Here is a 6,000-nt window from a genome sequence, read left to right on the forward strand (position 1 = left end):
ATTACAGAGTATGGAGACCTGTATGAAAGCGCAGAGATTAGCAAAAAGAACCTTTGTAAGCCCACCACTCAGCCTCAGAGTCCCCAGCTCCAGGCAGCTCTGCGTCCCTGCCCTCGCACTCCTCAGTACCATGCTTGGAAGCATCTCTTATTCATGAAGATGCTTCAGCACAACTACAATGCCAGCATTATTCCTAAAATATTGTCAGTTCCGTAATATTACAAACTCAACGTCCAATGTTCCAGTGGCTCATAAGTTAAAAAAAATAAATTTATAATTTGATCTTTGAAATTAGCATCTAAATAAAGCCTATATATTGTGGTTGGACAATTTTCTCTATTATTATTTTATTATTATTATTATTATTATTATTATTATTATTATTATTATTATTATATTTGTGAGATGAGGTTTCACTACATAGCCCAGGTGGCCTCGAAGTCATAATGATCCTCCTGCCTCGGCTTCCTGAGGACTGGGGTTACAAATGTGTGCTATGATCACACCAACTGCTTTTTAAAAATTATTTTTAGGCTTTATTTATATTTATTTAATAATGCTCTGAGAATTTCATACTCTGTACTTCGCTCACTTCCCTCCCTGATCCCTCCTAGATCCCCCACCCCCAGTTTTGCATCCTTATTTTTTTCTTTTAATGCACTGAGTACAATTGCTGTTGACCACACACTCTTGGGTGTGTAGTCACCCACTGGAGTGTGACCAGTCTGCCAGGGGACACACACTTAAACAAGGCTAAAGCCCCCTTTCCTCAAACTATCCGGTGCCCACCGCCTCCCTGCTGTGCTGGGACTTGCCTCAGTAGAGCTCCCATAACTCCTCTGCCTCTCTTCTTCCCTCCCCCTGTCCGTCTGTCTGTCTTTCTGTTTGCGGTTTATTTGTTGAGAGAACTAAGTTATTTTTCTGTAGTTTTCCATAGTCTAGATTTTTTTTTCCTGATTGCTGTCAACTCTCAAAATGGGTAGTGAAACATTTGGTAATTTTCTAAATAAAGTTTAAGATGAAACTAAGCACTTGCTTTTCTTTGTTCCTGTTGCTGGGCTTCTGAACATTCCAGGAAAAAAAAAAATCCGATACCTTTTACCGCCAGTCACATCAGGCTCCGTGTGAAGTCGGACGGCACTGCAGATCAGAACGTCAGACGTTCTAACACATCTTATTTTTCCTCGTTTCCAATGCGCCCCCTGCTCCTTAAACCCGGATCTCATGACGGTCTCTCTAGAATCCAGCCGACACTTCAGAACCCTTCTGCCTCGTACACTTGAGCTAAGTTAGACATATTAGCTGTTCTTTCAGGCGGCCCCCTCTCTGCTCTCTTAGGTTTGCTCCATGCGTTCTGTGGGGGCAGTGTCCTGGGAACTGGGTATTCAGCAGAAGCCCGGGCGAGGCAGTGCACACATCGGTGCTTGATCACACTAGGGGATGTTACAGGAAGCCCAAGTGGTCCAAGCCAGCCTGGCTATGCCACAAGATGCTGTCTCAGAAAATAAAAACAAACAAAACCATACCCTCAAGGAGCTTCTGTTGTGGTGACGGTAAATAAATTACAAAGTAATTGTCGCTAAGGTTTGAATATGCAATGTCCCTGTAGGCTCTTTGTTGAATGCTTCCTTTTTCTTTTTTAAAGATTCATTTACTTATTATATATGAGCACACTGCAGCTGTCCTCAGACACACTAGAAGAGGGGATCAGATCTCATTACAGATGGTTGTGAGCCATCATGTGGTTGCTGAGATTTGAACTCAGGACCTCTGGAAGAGCAGTCAGTGCTCTTAACCACTGAACCATCTTTCAGCTTTTTGAGGCCTGGTCCTTAAGAGGAAGTGCGTCACTGAGGGCTGGCCCTGTTTCCGGTTCCCCTTGGTCTCTGCTTCCTGTCCAGGAAGTGAGCTGCTAAGGTTGCCGGAGCTGCTAAAACCCTACAGGGCAGCCCCACCTGAGGCTTGAGGCTGTGGAGGTTTTTCTCTCAGGAGCATGGGCTGCAGCGCCAAAGCTAATACGAAGGACTTGGGGGGAACATTTGCTGTTTATCATGTTGGCTTTGCATCACCCTCCCCCCCCACCCCCCGTCCCAGTTATTGGCTCAGACTGGGGTCTCCCTGTAAACTGTCCCTCTTCTTCTGGCCTCCAAGCAGGTGCTTCTGCTGTGTTCTGCCCATCTAGTCTGTCGCTCACACTTTCACTTGGTTAGTATTCTTAATGCCTCCCACAACCCCCTACCTCCACCCCACCCCACCCACTCGGCAAAAACCAGCTTTAACAGTACAGTACAAAAGCAATGGCTCCCTTACATCAACAATAATGCCTAGACTTCTGAGCCTTTAACCTTTTCTGCCTCCTTGCAATCCCCCCCCTCCCCTCCTCCCCTCCCTCCCTCCCCCTCCCTCCCCTCCCCTCCCTCCCTCCCTCCCTCCCCTCCCTCCCCTCCCCTCTCAGCCTGGCTGCTAGCATGCCAAATTCCTGGTCTTTCTCCCTAATGCCCTCCTCTGTCTCCTCCTTGACTCATCCGCTCGTTCGTTCTGTGTATGTGTACGGCGTGTGTTGTGCAGGTACATGTGTTCCAAAGAACAGGAGTTCAGAGGGCAGATCACCTTGAGGATTGATTAGTCATTGCTGCCCACCTGACTTGAGGTGGGCACGCTCATGTTCACAGCAGCCCACATCAGGCCTGCTGGCCTGCGAGCTTCTGGATATTCTCGGCCCGCACCTCCCATTACCCGGAAGCACCACTACACCTGGCTCCTCAGGGGAACTGGGGATTTGAACTCGGGTCCCCGGGCTTGGGCAGCAAGAGATTTGGTTTGGTTATTGAGCCGCCTCCCGGCTGTTTGCTTTGACTTCCCACATTTCATGCCCCCCCCCACCCCCCACTGCATTTCAGGACATGGCCTGAGCGTCCTCTCTACTTGGTGTCCCTACTCCAGTGACACTTTCTTCAATCCTCTCGCCCACTTAGCTGCACAACTCCCACGTGGGCCCACCGCTCAGCTGCTAGCTTTGCAAGGCCTTTCAGTATTTCCGACTTGGAACGGAAGCCCAGACGTGGCTGAAGTACCGTGGAATGACGCCACCTGCCCCTGGGGCTCATCCGAAGCTTCATTGGTGGTGAAGGAGAAGGCGGTCTCTGAAGGCGCCCAGCCCAGCATCTGGGAGACCAGAATGTGATGGACGACCTTGTTACTCGCTGGTTTGGGGCAAGTTGCCTTTGCAGTGTCTCAGTTTTTCAGGTTTCAATGAATGCCAGTAACTGGGTGCATCTCCCAGTTGTAAATATTGAGGAGAAATAAGGGGGTTAATCACTTCACATAGTAATCAAGTACAGACACAAGCTTTACTAGAGGCTGACAGAATTACCAGGATCCGTGCGGCCCGCAGGAGTGACCCCCATTTAGTGGTTACAACATAAGCTAGTAGACCCCAATAGATAGGGCTGTTTCTCCATCAGTTTGAAGAACTCAAAGGGACGATTTCGTAAAGAGTAATTAAGGGGAATCTGGAGCACCCCGATAGGGCACACACTGTCTTATTCCTCCGTCTGGGTCTAACCTGTCCCTTTGAGTGGGTAGTGAGTCAAGGCAGTTTGCTGAGCATGTCACTGCACCCGCTCCGAGCCCAGGAACAATTTGTTTTGGTGGAGGTGGTGGTGGGGCAGAAGATCCAAGGGGACCATTAGCTCACCCAGCTGCTGTTTCCGACACACAGAGAAGCAGGTTCACAGCATGCATCTCCCAGGAAGGGAAGGGAAAATGTCAAGGGTTGTACTGGGGAGGTGCTGGAACATTCTGTGTGAAAGTGGCTATTTGGATGAAATGCCTCGGAGGCCCTAAGATAGCACCAGAGGCTATAAATAGAGAAGGGAGAGAGGAGGCAGAACAGCCTTGCTGATGGGTGTCTAGACGCGGTGTAATGAAAACAGTACAGGGGACTCGGGATGAAAATGCTAACCGAAGTCCTTCTCTTCCCCAGAGCAGCGTCACGGAAAAGCTACGACCGATTTATTCCGGATTTCAGGTCTTATTCTATGGCTGCCATAGATTCCCCTTAGAAATAAATGCCTTTAAAAAGTGTGAAGCGGGATGAGGAAGACGGCTCAGCACTGTAAAGCGCGTGCTTTACAAGCGTCAGGACCCAAGTTCGAATCCCGGGCACCCATGTAGAAGGCAGAGCACGGCAGTGTGTGCATACGACCCCAGGTCTGCGGAGGCAGAGACGGGCAGATCGCTGGAGCTTGCTAACCAGGTGACCTACCTGAGTCAGTGAGCTGCAGGTTAAGTGAAAGACTCTACCAAGAAAAATAAAAATAAAGGAAGACTCTCAGTCCATGGGCTCTGCACGAATGCACTTGCAACATGCGTGGTTACACGTACATGGACCACACATACCCAAACAAAGAGCCAAGCCTGTGAGTTCTGCCTCACCACAGAAGAGCTCTGACACACTTCCCTGGGGGAAAAAAATCCCTACGGGATGCCCTCAGTGTTCACTGGGGATGTTCCTTCTGTACAGAGAGCACAGGGGGCTGAGGGGTGGGGTGCATTCTCTTACTTTGATCAGTGGCTGACTTATGCCACCATGCAGGGGAAGCATCTGACAGCGTCCTCCCCAGACCTCAGGTACCGGCCATTAATCACGGCAGTTGCTGTCACCCACTGGTGTTTGGCCTAGCAGGATCTTCGAAAGGTTAATCTTCTAGAGTTCCAAGGGATTTGTAAGGCAGTATCCTGAAAACCTAGCTTTAATTTTGATAAATGAATTTAGCAAGTGGTTAGTCCCAGGAAAAGTTGAAGATTTACAAGTCAGTCACGAGATGAAGGTAGTAATTTATTATACTCTCGGGCTGCTCTAGTCACCCCGAAGCCCTTTGACAAACCGAATGAGCAGCGATCAGTAGTCAGGTGTCCCAGCTAGAGGGAAATTGATCTCTCCCAGCTTTGATCCAGGAACCTTTATGGGCAAAGGCAGCAGCGTGCGAAGACTCAGAGTTCTAATCTCCCTGGTTCTGCTTCAGAGAACATGGAGAATCCATGGGAAAGTGTCTCTCAGTCTCACTGGCAGGAACCCTAGTTCTCTTGAATAACAATCCCTTAGACACAAGTAAACCCCATCACGTGGGTTTTAGAGGAAGGAAGCCCAGGTCTTAATGGGAAGCCTCAGTTTGAAGGCATGGTGTGAGTTTCCCCTGAAGTTTAGCCTGTTTTGCGTTTTGATTACTGCTGTGTCTTAACTACTTTGCCTGTGTGTAGCTGGGTGTCAGAGCACACGCCGGTAACCCCACCATTCGGGAGGCATAGTCAGGGGGAATTAGGGATTCAGGGTCATCTTTGGCTACCTAGTGAGTTCAGGGCCAGCTTGAGCTACAGGAGACCCCCGTGTCTCAACAGAAACAAAATGAATCCAGGAAGAGAGAAGTCCCATGTGTATGCCGTACATTTCAAAAATGCAGGCTCAGTACATTTGAGTCCAACATTTATTTTCCTTAAAAAAAAAAAAACCCAAAGAATCTTTCGATCCTTCGACGGCTTCTGATGATGGGATAAAGGCTACATTCCATGTGTCTTGAGTCCCATGACATGGCCCTGATCTCCCCAGCCTTCTCCCATTCAGTATCACCTGTCGACTGTGTGCCTCAAATATGTTGAATCACGGGGTTTCTGGCTGTCACGAAGGCCCTGGGTCAGTTGGTTCGTGTTCATCTAAAGGCAGATTATCCAAAGAGAGCCTGACCTGGCTGCAAGGCTTCCGTTCAGTGAGAGAAAACAGAAGCAGCAGAGTGAGTCTCAGTAGGTGTGGACGACCTTGTGGGTATAAGGGGCCTGTGCAGTTAAGTCCTGACCACAGTCTCTAGGGACTGACAGTGGGACCTTTAGCGAAGCCCCCGCAAGAACCTGGGAACTCCGTCCTACAGCCCCAGGGCTGACCTCTGCCATCCAGTGAAGTGAAGGAGCTTGGGAAAGAGCCCTGAGCCTTTACCCTCACTCTGT

This window comes from Rattus rattus, chromosome 6 (genome assembly GCF_011064425.1).
Source record: "Rattus rattus isolate New Zealand chromosome 6, Rrattus_CSIRO_v1, whole genome shotgun sequence".
Classification (NCBI taxonomy): domain Eukaryota; kingdom Metazoa; phylum Chordata; class Mammalia; order Rodentia; family Muridae; genus Rattus; species Rattus rattus.